At 41.4% G+C, this 13223-nt stretch overlaps 9 non-coding genes across 9 annotated transcripts; all 9 read right to left on the bottom strand.

Moving 5' to 3' along the window:
- Window positions 1-1245: 1245 nt before the first annotated feature.
- On the bottom strand, window positions 1246-1318 carry TRNAM-CAU (transfer RNA methionine (anticodon CAU)). The gene has a single exon. It is a non-coding gene; the product is annotated as a tRNA-Met (tRNA).
- A 471-nt stretch (window positions 1319-1789) lies between these two features.
- On the bottom strand, window positions 1790-1862 carry TRNAM-CAU (transfer RNA methionine (anticodon CAU)). The gene has a single exon. It is a non-coding gene; the product is annotated as a tRNA-Met (tRNA).
- Window positions 1863-2333: 471 nt separating this feature from the next.
- TRNAM-CAU (transfer RNA methionine (anticodon CAU)) lies at window positions 2334-2406 on the bottom strand. Its single transcript has one exon. It is a non-coding gene; the product is annotated as a tRNA-Met (tRNA).
- Window positions 2407-4623: 2217 nt separating this feature from the next.
- TRNAM-CAU (transfer RNA methionine (anticodon CAU)) lies at window positions 4624-4696 on the bottom strand. Its single transcript has one exon. It is a non-coding gene; the product is annotated as a tRNA-Met (tRNA).
- Window positions 4697-5167: 471 nt separating this feature from the next.
- Window positions 5168-5240, bottom strand: TRNAM-CAU (transfer RNA methionine (anticodon CAU)). The gene has a single exon. It is a non-coding gene; the product is annotated as a tRNA-Met (tRNA).
- Window positions 5241-5904: 664 nt separating this feature from the next.
- Window positions 5905-5977, bottom strand: TRNAM-CAU (transfer RNA methionine (anticodon CAU)). Its single transcript has one exon. It is a non-coding gene; the product is annotated as a tRNA-Met (tRNA).
- A 471-nt stretch (window positions 5978-6448) lies between these two features.
- Window positions 6449-6521, bottom strand: TRNAM-CAU (transfer RNA methionine (anticodon CAU)). The gene has a single exon. It is a non-coding gene; the product is annotated as a tRNA-Met (tRNA).
- A 664-nt stretch (window positions 6522-7185) lies between these two features.
- TRNAM-CAU (transfer RNA methionine (anticodon CAU)) lies at window positions 7186-7258 on the bottom strand. Its single transcript has one exon. It is a non-coding gene; the product is annotated as a tRNA-Met (tRNA).
- Window positions 7259-7729: 471 nt separating this feature from the next.
- Window positions 7730-7802, bottom strand: TRNAM-CAU (transfer RNA methionine (anticodon CAU)). The gene has a single exon. It is a non-coding gene; the product is annotated as a tRNA-Met (tRNA).
- Between the last annotated feature and the right edge of the window lie 5421 nt (window positions 7803-13223).

The following is a 13223-nucleotide window of genomic DNA, read 5'->3' as shown; positions in this document are numbered from 1 at the left end:
TGGGATTCAATTGGAAGGTATAAAGAGGCACAACAATAAGAAAATAAGTATTTGATGAAACGTATATAATGCACAAAAATCGGATCAATTCCACACGCATAATTTTAAGTTGGTATTATATCAATGTATATATTTTGCCAAGAATAAAATACGTTTACCTTATGTGAGGAACGAACTATTGACATTCAGATTATGAATTTAAGCAACTACCTACAGCTCTAATGAGGCTGATGTTCGATCAGTTTTATTCTAATTGGAAAATCTCAACTAATGGGAATCAATTGGAAGGTATAAAGATGCACAACAATAAGAGGATATGTAGTTAATGACACGTATTTTATGCATAAAAAGCGGATCAATTCCTAACGCATCATTTGAAGTTGGAATCAATATCTAAATGTACATTTCATATAAAGAAAATAACACTTTGCCCCATGTGAGGATCGAACTCACGACCTTCAGATTATGAGACTGACGCGCTACCTACTGCACTAATGAGGCTGATGTTAGTGAAGTTTTGTCCTAAATGGATTATCTTAAATATTGGGATTCAATTAGAAGGTATATAGATGCACAACAATAAGAGGATATGTAGTTAATGACACGCATTTTATGCATAAAAAGAGGATCAATTCCTAACGCATCATTTGAAGTTGGAATTAATATCTAAATGTACATTTTATATAAAGAAAATAAAACCTTGCCCAATGTGAGGATCGAACTCACGACCTTCAGATTATGAGACTGACGCGCTACCTACTGCGCTAATGAGGCTGATGTTTGTGAAGTTTTGTCCTAAATGGAATATCTCAAATATTGGGATTCAATTGGAAGGTATTAAGAGGCACAACAATAAGAAAATAAGTATTTGATGAAACGTATATAATGCACAAAAATCGGATCAATTCCACACGCATAATTTGAAGTTGGTATTATATCAATGTATATATTTTGCCAAGAATAAAATACGTTTACCTTATGTGAGGAACGAACTATTGACATTCAGATTATGAATTTAAGCAACTACCTACAGCTCTAATGCGGCTGATGTTAGATCAGTTTTATTCTAATTGGAAAATCTCAACTAATGGGAATCAATTGGAAGGTATAAAGATGCACAACAATAAGAGGATATGTAGTTAATGACACGTATTTTATGCATAAAAAGCGGATCAATTCCTAACGCATCATTTGAAGTTGGAATTAATATCTAAATGTACATTTTATATAAAGAAAATAACACTTTGCCCCATGTGAGGATCGAACTCACGACCTTCAGATTATGAGACTGACGCGCTACCTACTGCGCTAATGAAGCTGATGTTTGTGAAGTTTTGTCCTAAATGGAATATCTCTAATATTGGGATTCAATTGTAAGGTATAAAGAGGTACAACAATAATAAGATAAGTATTTGATGAAACGTATATAATGCACAAAAATCGGATCAATTCCACACGCATAATTTGAAGTTTGTAATATGTAAATGTGTATATTATGCCAAAAATAACATACGTTTGCCTCATGTGAGGATCGAACTAACGACATTCAGATTATGAAACTAAGGCACTACCTAATGCTCGAATGAGGCTGATGTGAGATCAGTTTTATTCTAATTGGAAAATCTCACATATTGGGAATCAATTGGAAGGTATAAAGATGCACAACAATAAGAGGATATGTAGTTAATGACACGCATTTTATGCATAAAAAGAGGATCAATTCCTAACGCATCATTTGAAGTTGGAATTAATATCTAAATGTACATTTTATATAAAGAAAATAACACCTTGCCCCATGTGAGGATCGAACTCACGACCTTCAGATTATGAGACTGACGCGCTACCTACTGCGCTAATGAGGCTGATGTTTGTGAAGTTTTGTCCTAAATGGAATATCTCAAATATTGGGATTCAATTGGAAGGTATAAAGAGGCACAACAATAAGAAAATAAGTATTTGATGAAACGTATATAATGCACAAAAATCGGATCAATTCCACACGCATAATTTTAAGTTGGTATTATATCAATGTATATATTTTGCCAAGAATAAAATACGTTTACCTTATGTGAGGAACGAACTATTGACATTCAGATTATGAATTTAAGCAACTACCTACAGCTTTAATGAGGCTGATGTTCGATCAGTTTTATTCTAATTGGAAAATCTCAACTAATGGGAATCAATTGGAAGGTATAAAGATGCACAACAATAAGAGGATATGTAGTTAATGACACGTATTTTATGCTTAAAAAGCGGATCAATTCCGAACGCATCATTTGAAGTTTGAATTAATATCTAAATGTACATTTTTCATAAAGAAAATAACACTTTGCCCCATGTGAGGATCGAACTCACGACCTTCAGATTATGAGACTGACGCGCTACCTACTGCGCTAATGAGGCTGATATTTCATTAGTTTTGTTCTAATTGGAATATCTCAAATATTGGGATTCAATTGGAAGGTATAAAGAGGCACAACAAACACGGGAATTCGGAGTGGGCAGGTAGGAACTTGGTTGGACAGCGCATGCGTGCGATCTGTGTCATGCGGCGCGTCACTTGGTACTGAGCCCGCCCGAAGCGCTCTATCAAATACAAATCGAGGGCATGGCTATGCGCGACAGACAGACAAATGATCCTTGGTGGGCAGTGTGGAACTGTTTTTGCGACCTGTTTCAGAGGATAAGTATTTGATGAAACGTATGTTATGTCCAAAAATCGGATTAATTCCACACGCACAATTTGAAGTTGGTATTATATCAATGTATATATTTTGCCAAGAATAAAATACTTTTGCCTCATGTGAGGATCGAACGAATGACATTCAGATTATGAATTTAAGCAACTACCTACTGCTCTAATGCGGCTGATGTTAGATCAGTTTTATTCTAATTGGAAAATCTCAACTATTGGGAATCAATTGGAAGGTATAAACATGCACAACAATAAGAGGATATGTAGTTAATGATACGTATTTTTTGCATAAAAAGAGGATCAATTACTAACGCATCATTTGAAGTTGGAATTAATATCTCAATGTACATTTTATATAAAGAAAATAACACTTTGCCCTTGTGAGGATCGAACTCACGACCTTCAGATTATGAGACTGACGCGCTACCTACTGCGCTAATGAGACTGATGTTAGTGAAGTTTTGTCCTAAATGGATTATCTTAAATATTGGGATTCAATTGGAAGGTATATAGATGCACAACAATAAGAGGATATGTAGTTAATGACACGCATTTTATGCATAAAAAGAGGATCAATTCCTAACGCATCATTTGAAGTTGGAATTAATATCTAAATGTACATTTTATATAAAGAAAATAACACCTTGCCCTATGTGAGGACCGAACTCACGACCTTCAGATTATGAGACTGACGCGCTACCTACTGCGCTAATGAGGCTGATGTTTGTGAAGTTTTGTCCTAAATGGAATATCTCAAATATTGGGATTCAATTGGAAGGTATAAAGAGGCACAACAATAAGAAAATAAGTATTTGATGAAACGTATATAATGCACAAAAATCGGATCAATTCCACACGCATAATTTGAAGTTGGTATTATATCAATGTATATATTTTGCCAAGAATAAAATACGTTTACCTTATGTGAGGAACGAACTATTGACATTCAGATTATGAATTTAAGCAACTACCTACAGCTCTAATGAGGCTGATGTTCGATCAGTTTTGTTCTAATTGGAAAATCTCAACTAATGGGAATCAATTGGAAGGTATAAAGATGCACAACAATAAGAAGATATGTAGTTAATGACACGTATTTTATGCATTAAAAGCGGATCAATTCCTAACGCATCATTTGAAGTTGGAATTAATATCTAAATGTACTTTTTATATAAAGAAAATAACACTTTGACCCATGTGAGGATCGAACTCACGACCTTCAGATTATGAGACTGACGCGCTACCTACTGCGCTAATGAGGCTGATATTTTATTAGTTTTGTTCTAATTGGAATATCTCAAATATTGGCATTCAATTGAAGATATAAAGATGCACAACAAACACGTGCCTTCGGAGTGGGCAGGTAGGAACTTGGTTGAACAGCGCATTCGTGCGATCCGTGTCATGCGGCGCGTCACTTTGTGCTGAGCCCGCCCGAAGTGCTCTATCAAATACAAATCGAGGGCATGGCTATGCACGACAGACAGACAAATGATCCTTGGTGGGCAGTGTGGAACTGTTCTTCCGACCTGTTTCAGAGGATAAGTATTTGATGAAACGTATGTTATGTCCAAAAATCGGATCAATTCCACACGCACAATTTGAAGTTGGTATTATATCAATGTATATATTTTGCCAAGAATAAAATACCAAGCCTCATGTGAGGATCGAACTAATGACATTCAGATTATGAATTTAAGCAACTACCTACCGCTCTAATGCGGCTGATGTTAAATCAGTTCTATTCGAATTGGAAAATCTCAACATTTGGGAATCAATTGGAAGGTATAAAGATGCACAACAATAAGAGGATATGTAGTTAATGACACGTATTTTATGCTTAAAAAGCGGATCAATTCCGAACGCATCATTTGAAGTTTGAATTAATATCTAAATGTACATTTTACATGAAGAAAATAACACTTTGCCCCATGTGAGGATCGAACTCACGACCTTCAGATTATGAGACTGACGCGCTACCTACTGCGCTAATGAGGCTGATGTTTGTGAAATTTTGTCCTAAATGGAATATCTCAAATATTGGGATTCAATTGGAAGGTATAAAGAGGCACAACAATAAGAAAATAAGTATTTGATGAAACGTATATAATGCACAAAAATCGGATCAATTCCACACGCATAATTTGAAGTTGGTATTATATCAATGTATATATTTTGCCAAGAATAAAATACGTTTACCTTATGTGAGGAACGAACTATTGACATTCAGATTATGAATTTAAGCAACTACCTACAGCTCTAATGAGGCTGATGTTCGATCAGTTTAATTCTAATTGGAAAATCTCAACTAATGGGAATCAATTGGAAGGTATAAAGATGCACAACAATAAGAGGATATGTAGTTAATGACACGTATTTTATGCATTAAAAGCGGATCAATTCCTAACGCATCATTTGAAGTTGGAATTAATATCTAAATGTACTTTTTATATAAAGAAAATAACACTTTGCCCCATGTGAGGATCGAACTCACGACCTTCAGATTATGAGACTGACGCGCTACCTACTGCGCTAATGAGGCTGATATTTTATTACTTTTGTTCTAATTGGAATATCTGAAATATTGGCATTCAATTGAAGATATAAAGAGGCACAACAAACACGTGCCTTCGGAGTGGGCAGGTAGGAACTTGGTTGAACAGCGCATTCGTGCGATCCGTGTCATGCGGCGCGTCACGTTGTGCTGAGCCCGCCCGAAGTGCTCTATCAAATACAAATCGAGGGCATGGCTATGCACGACAGACAGACAAATGATCCTTGGTGGGCAGTGTGGAACTGTTGTTCCGACCTGTTTCAGAGGATAAGTATTTGATGAAACGTATGTTATGTCCAAAAATCGGATCAATTCCACACGCACAATTTGAAGTTGGTATTATATCAATGTATATATTTTGCCAAGAATAAAATACTTTTGCCTCATGTGAGGATCGAACTAATGACATTCAGATTATGAATTTAAGCAACTACCTACCGCTCTAATGCGGCTGATGTTAAATCAGTTCTATTCGAATTGGAAAATCTCAACATTTGGGAATCAATTGGAAGGTATAAAGATGCACAACAATAAGAGGATATGTAGTTAATGACACGTATTTTATGCTTAAAAAGCGGATCAATTCCTCACGCATCATTTGAAGTTGGAATTAATATCTAAATGTACATTTTATATAAAGAAAATAACACCTTGCCCCATGTGAGGATCGAACTCACGACCTTCAGATCATGAGACTGACGCGCTACCTACTGCGCTAATGAGGCTGATGTTTGTGAAGTTTTGTCCTAAATGGAATATCTCAAATATTGGGATTCAATTGGAAGGTATAAAGAGGCACAACAATAAGAAAATAAGTATTTGATGAAACGTATATAATGCACAAAAATCGGATCAATTCCACACGCATAATTTGAAGTTTGTAATATGTAAATGTGTATATTATGCCAAAAATAACATACGTTTGCCTCATGTGAGGATCGAACTAACGACATTCAGATTATGAAACTAAGGCACTACCTAATGCTCGAATGAGGCTGATGTGAGATCAGTTTTATTCTAATTGGAAAATCTCAACTAATGGGAATCAATTGGAAGGTATACAGATGCACAACAATAAGAGGATATGTAGTTAATGACACGTATTTTATGCATTAAAAGCGGATCAATTCCTAACGCATCATTTGAAGTTGGAATTAATATCTAAATGTACTTTTTATATAAAGAAAATAACACTTTGCCCCATGTGAGGATCGAACTCACGACCTTCAGATTATGAGACTGACGCGCTACCTACTGCGCTAATGAGGCTGATATTTTATTAGTTTTGTTCTAATTGGAATATCTGAAATATTGGCATTCAATTGAAGATATAAAGAGGCACAACAAACACGTGCCTTCGGAGTGGGCAGGTAGGAACTTGGTTGAACAGCGCATTCGTGCGATCCGTGTCATGCGGCGCGTCACGTTGTGCTGAGCCCGCCCGAAGTGCTCTATCAAATACAAATCGAGGGCATGGCTATGCACGACAGACAGACAAATGATCCTTGGTGGGCAGTGTGGAACTGTTGTTCCGACCTGTTTCAGAGGATAAGTATTTGATGAAACGTATGTTATGTCCAAAAATCGGATCAATTCCACACGCACAATTTGAAGTTGGTATTATATCAATGTATATATTTTGCCAAGAATAAAATACTTTTGCCTCATGTGAGGATCGAACTAATGAAATTCAGATTATGAATTTAAGCAACTACCTACCGCTCTAATGCGGCTGATGTTAAATCAGTTCTATTCGAATTGGAAAATCTCAACATTTGGGAATCAATTGGAAGGTATAAAGATGCACAACAATAAGAGGATATGTAGTTAATGACACGTATTTTATGCTTAAAAAGCGGATCAATTCCGAACGCATCATTTGAAGTTTGAATTAATATCTAAATGTACATTTTACATAAAGAAAATAACACTTTGCCCCATGTGAGGATCGAACTCACGACCTTCAGATCATGAGACTGACGCGCTACCTACTGCGCTAATGAGGCTGATGTTTGTGAAGTTTTGTCCTAAATGGAATATCTCAAATATTGGGATTCAATTGGAAGGTATAAAGAGGCACAACAATAAGAAAATAAGTATTTGATGAAACGTATATAATGCACAAAAATCGGATCAATTCCACACGCATAATTTGAAGTTGGTATTATATCAATGTATATATTTTGCCAAGAATAAAATACGTTTACCTTATGTGAGGAACGAACTATTGACATTCAGATTATGAATTTAAGCAACTACCTACAGCTCTAATGAGGCTGATGTTCGATCAGTTTTATTCTAATTGGAAAATCTCAACTAATGGGAATCAATTGGAAGGTATAAAGATGCACAACAATAAGAGGATATGTAGTTAATGACACGTATTTTATGCATTAAAAGCGGATCAATTCCTAACGCATCATTTGAAGTTGGAATTAATATCTAAATGTACATTTTAGATAAAGAAAATAACACTTTGCCCCATGTGAGGATCGAACTCACGACCTTCAGATTATGAGACTGACGCGCTACCTACTGCGCTAATGAGGCTGATGTTTAGTAGTTTTGTTCTAATTGGAATATCTCAAATATTGGCATTCAATTTGAAGATATAAAGAGGCACAACAAACACGTGCCTTCGGAGTGGGCAGGTAGGAACTTGGTTGGACAGCGCATTCGTGCGATCCGTGTCATGCGGCGCGTCACTTTGTGCTGAGCCCGCCCAAAGCGCTCTATCAAATACAAATCGAGGGCATGGCTATGCACGACAGACAGACAGACAAATGATCCTTGGTGGGCAGTGTGGAACTGTTGTTCCGACCTGTTTCAAAGGGTAAGTATTTGATGAAACGTATGTTATGTCCAAAAATCGGATCAATTCCACACGCACAATTTGAAGTTGGTATTATATCAATGTATATATTTTGCCACGAATAAAATACGTTTGCCTCATGTGAGGATCGAACTAATGACATTCAGATTATGAATTTAAGCAACTACCTACTGCTCTAATGAGGCTGATGTTAGATCAGTTTTATCCTAATTGGGATATCTCAACATTTGGGAATCAATTGGAAGGTATAAAGATGCACAACAATAAGAGGATATGTAGTTAATGACACGTATTTTATGCTTAAAAAGCGGACCAATTCCTAACGCATCATTTGAAGTTGGAATTCATATCTAAATGTACATTTTATACAAACAAAACAACACTTTGCCCCACGTGAGGAGCGAACTCACGACCTTTAGATTATGAGACTGACGCACTACCTTCTGCGCTAATGAGGCTGATGTTAGTGAAGTTTTGTCCTAAATGGAATGTCTCATATATTGGGATTCAATTGGAAGGTATAAATAGGCACAACAATATGAAGATAAGTATTTGATGAAACGTATATAATGCACAAAAATCGGATCAATTCCACACGCACAATTTGAAGTTGGTATTATATCAATGTATATATTTTGCCAAGAATTGGGGTGTAGGGAGCTCTGGGTAGAGGTAGTACCTTTGTTTTCTGGTAGCTGCACTCAATTTTTGAGTGGATGGAAACACTGGTCGTCATCCATCTCCTAAATCTCTGACGTCTGGCTCCTAGTGCCACACCCCGGTAAAGCACTTCAGCTGGCGGGCTAAACGACGTGAGGGGGTGATGTCAACACTGCATCACTAGGCGAATGAACTCCCACGACGGAGTCACCGGCCAGGGCGGAAGGGTCTCGTTAGGACCCAACGGCCAAGTGTTCGGGACTAAGGCGCGCCACTTCGTTACTGTGGACTACGGCTGTGGCCTACCAGCTATGGTTTGAAATAGCAGGGAAGGTGGATCTCTTCAGCCTTGGAAGGCCGTCTACCAAGGAGAAGGAAACTCTGATGTAAAACCTACGGCCCGAGGACCTCGCTGTCACCGTCCCAGCTTGCTAGGCCATGGCAGACGAACCCCGGGTTTAAAGGGTGGGGTCAGTTCTGCGCACACTGCACTCCACTTGAAAGCTCCTTTGCACCGGCAAGAAGGAAATCTTCACGTCTACCCCCCCCCCCCCCCGGTCTCACTAAGTCCTGTAGCGATGGGAAAGGGGCGAACTCGGCAGGTGTAAGATGACACTGGCAGCCGCAGTCTCAATCCTGCATGCAGGCGGCTCAGGCGCAAGTGGTCGTCTGATGATGACCTGGAAACGACATCATCACCCGGCAGCACCCTGAGCGACCAAGCAGCCTTTTCTAGGGGCAGCACTGCTTGCTCCACACGGAGAGGGGCTTTGAAAAGGTGGCCTAAACAAAGCTCGTCTCCTCCTCCCTCAGTTGGCTTACCGCGGTCAACGGGCATCTTCATATGCGGTCGAATTACATCAAAGAATTGACGGCGCATCCCACTCGCCTTAAAAGGTGGGAAAGGACTCAAACTCGCATGCTGGAACATCAGAACCATGCTAGACTCAGCTGACAGCACTCGACCTGTCCGACGATCTGCTCTAATTGCACACGAACTCGCTCTGCTGGATGTTGACATCGCCGCCCTCAGCGAAATCCGCTTTTCAGAGGAAGGCAGTCTGAGGGAGCATGGCGCAGGTTACACTCTCTACTGGTCAGGTAAACCAGCGACAGAGAGACGCCGTTCAGGTGTCGGCTTCATGATCAGGGACTCTATCGCTACCAAGCTTGCAAGCCTGCCAACTAGTCACTCTGACCGCATCATCTCAATGCGTCTACCACTTCGTGACCAACAACACGCAACTCTGCTCAGTGTATACGCTCCAACTCTCCAGGCAGATCCCGCTGATAAAGACAAGTTTTACTCCGACCTACGCAGCCTTCTGCAGGATATCCCAGCTGACGACAAAATTGTCATCCTTGGCGACTTCAACGCCAGAGTGGGCAGAGACTCGGAAACCTGGAAAGGCGTACTTGGAAGGCACGGCGTGGGCAGCTGCAACGACAATGGACGCTTGTTATTTGAACTCTGTGCGGAACAGCAGCTTTCCATTACCAACACCATCTTCCAGCAGAAAGACAGTCTGAAAACAACCTGGATGCACCCTCGGTCAAAACATTGGCATCTCATAGACTACATCCTTGTGCGCCAGCGTGACCTAAAAGATGTCTTTCACACCAGGGTAATGCCCAGCGCCGAGTGTCACACAGACCACCGTCTTGTCCGCTGCAAACTCAGCTTTCACTTTAAACCCAGACCAAGAAACGGTGGCGCCCCGAGGAAGAAGCTCAAAGTCTGCAGCCTTCAGTATGCCGCGGTCAAAGCAGCTTTCCAGAAAAGCCTACGATCTAGGCTAGAGGAACCGAGCTGCCTAGGAGACTCGCCTCAGATTCCTGAAGTGCTGTGGGACCGCATCAAAACTGTTGTTCTGCAAACATCTGAAAATACCCTCGGATTCTCCACGAAGAAAAACAGAGATTGGTTCGATGAGAACAACTTAGAAGTCCAGGAGCTGCTGTCAAAGAAGAGATCAGCACACCAGGCCCACCTGGCCCGACCATCCTGCCCGCACAAAAAAGCAGCCTTCCGCCTGGAATGCAGCACCATCCAGCGCAAGCTTCGAGAGATTCAGAACGAGTGGTGGACCAACCTCGCAGTAAAAACTCAGGTTTGCGCTAATACTGGCGACTACAGGGGATTCTACGAAGCCCTAAAAGCGGTATATGGCCCCTCGTACCAAATCCTGAGCCCCCTGCGGAGTGCAGACGGGAAAAAACTGCTCACTGAAAAGGACTCAATCCTGAACCGCTGGTCTGAGCACTTCTACACGCTCTTCAATGCTAGCCGCTCAGTCCAAGAACCAGCTATTGACCGCATCCCACAACAACCAGTGAAAACCGAACTGGATGTGGCACCAACATTACAAGAGACTGAGGAAGCCATTAAACAGCTGAAGAGTGGTAAAGCTGCAGGAGTCGATGGCATCCCTCCTGAAGTATGGAAGAACGGAGGCCCAGCACTGCACACCAAACTCCATGAATTCTTCGTCTGCTGCTGGGAGCAGGGTAAACTCCCTCAAGATCTCAAAGATGCAGTCATCATCACCCTGTACAAGAACAAAGGGGAGAAATCAGACTGTTCCAATTATCGTGGCATAACACTTCTGTCCGTCGCCGGCAAAATCCTCGCAAGAGTACTGCTGAATAGACTGGTACCCGCAATAGCTGAAGATCACCACCCAGAGACCCAGTGTGGCTTTAGAGCCAACCGGGGAACCACAGACATGGTGTTTGTCCTGAGGCAGATTCAGGAAAAGTGCCGGGAGCAAAACAAAGCACTGTACGTCACCTTTGTGGACCTGACAAAAGCGTTTGACACCGTGAGCAGGCAGGGACTTTGGAAAATCCTGGACAAGCTAGGCTGCCCACCGAAGTTCCTCACCATGATCGTCCAGCTTCATGAAGACCAGCTTGGACAAGTCAGACATAGCAACAATCTCTCGCAGCCCTTCCCTATTGCAAACGGCGTGAAACAGGGCTGTGTTCTTGCTCCCACGCTGTTCACCATTTTGTTCAGCATGATGCTCCAGCAGGTCACAGAGGACCTCGACGACGCTGATGGCGTATACATCCGTTTTCGTCTCGACGGGAGCGTGTTCAACCTGAGGCGTTTGCAGGCCCACACAAAGACCATGGAGCAACTGATCAGGGAGCTGCTTTTTGCTGACGATGCCGCGCTCCTTGCTCATACAGAGGCAGCTATGCAGCGAATTACGTCCTGTTTCGCGAAAACAGCTCAGATCTTCGGCCTTGAAGTCAGCCTGAGGAAGACTGAAGTTCTTCATCAGTCCGCACCCCATTAGGAGCACCATCCACCAAGCATCTTCATTGAACAAACAGAACTGAAAGCTGTCCACCAGTTCAGCTACTTGGGGTGCGTCATCTCGTCTGACGCCAAGATCGACAACGAAGTCGACAACAGGCTGGCCAAGGCAAACAGTGCATTTGGCAGAATATACAAACGTGTCTGGAACAACAGAAACCTTAAAAGAGCCACAAAGGTCAACGTCTACAAAGCTGTTGTGCTGACCACTCTCCTGTATGGCGCTGAGTCCTGGGTCACGTACCGTCGTCACCTGAGTCTCCTCGAGCGTTTCCATCAGCGCTGCCTCCGCACAATCTTCAATATTCACTGGAGTGACTTCGTCGCCAACACTGAAGTCCTCAAGTAAGCGAAGGTCATCAGCATCGAGGCCATGGTCCTCAAGACACAGCTTCGTTGGGCAGGGCACATCGCCAGGATGGAGAACCACCGCTTGCCTAAGATTGTGCTGTATGGGGAACTGTCCTCTGGCCATCGCGACATAGGGGCACCATGAAAGCGATACAAAGACTCCCTGAAGAAGTCCCTCACTGCTTGCTGCATCGATCACCGTCAGTGGGCAACACAAGCAGCTGATCGCAACTCCTGGCGACACACAGTCCACCAGGTCACCTCCTTCTTCGAAGATACCCGCAGGGCCCGTATGGAGGACAAAAGGAGAAGGAGGAAGAACCATGATCCCTCAGCACCCATCCCAGATGAGACCTATACTTGCAGCTGTTGTGGCAGGACCTGCTTGTCCCGCATAGGCCTCTTCAGCCACCAGCGTGCCTGCAGAAGACGTGGATGTCCTTCCTAGATCTTCGTTCGCGAAGCCAAGCCATGATATATTTTGCCAAGAATAAAATACGTTTGCCTCATGTGAGGATCGAACGAATGACATTCAGATTATGAATTTAAGCAACTACCTACTGTTAATGACACGTATTTTATGCATAAAAAGCGGATCAATTCCGAACGCATCATTTGAAGTTGGAATTAATATCTAAATGTACATTTTATATAAAGAAAATAACACTTTGCCCCATGTGAGGATCGAACTCACGACCTTCAGATTATGAGACTGACGCGCTACCTACTGCGCTAATTAGCTGATGTTAGTGAAGTTCTGTCCTAAATGGAATATCTCAAATATTGGGATTCAATTGGAAGG

Source organism: Lethenteron reissneri, chromosome 64, assembly GCF_015708825.2.
Source record: "Lethenteron reissneri isolate LAM-NWPU_2019-01 chromosome 64, ASM1570882v1, whole genome shotgun sequence".
NCBI lineage: Eukaryota > Metazoa > Chordata > Hyperoartia > Petromyzontiformes > Petromyzontidae > Lethenteron > Lethenteron reissneri.
This window is presented reverse-complemented; position numbering and strand designations above follow the sequence as displayed.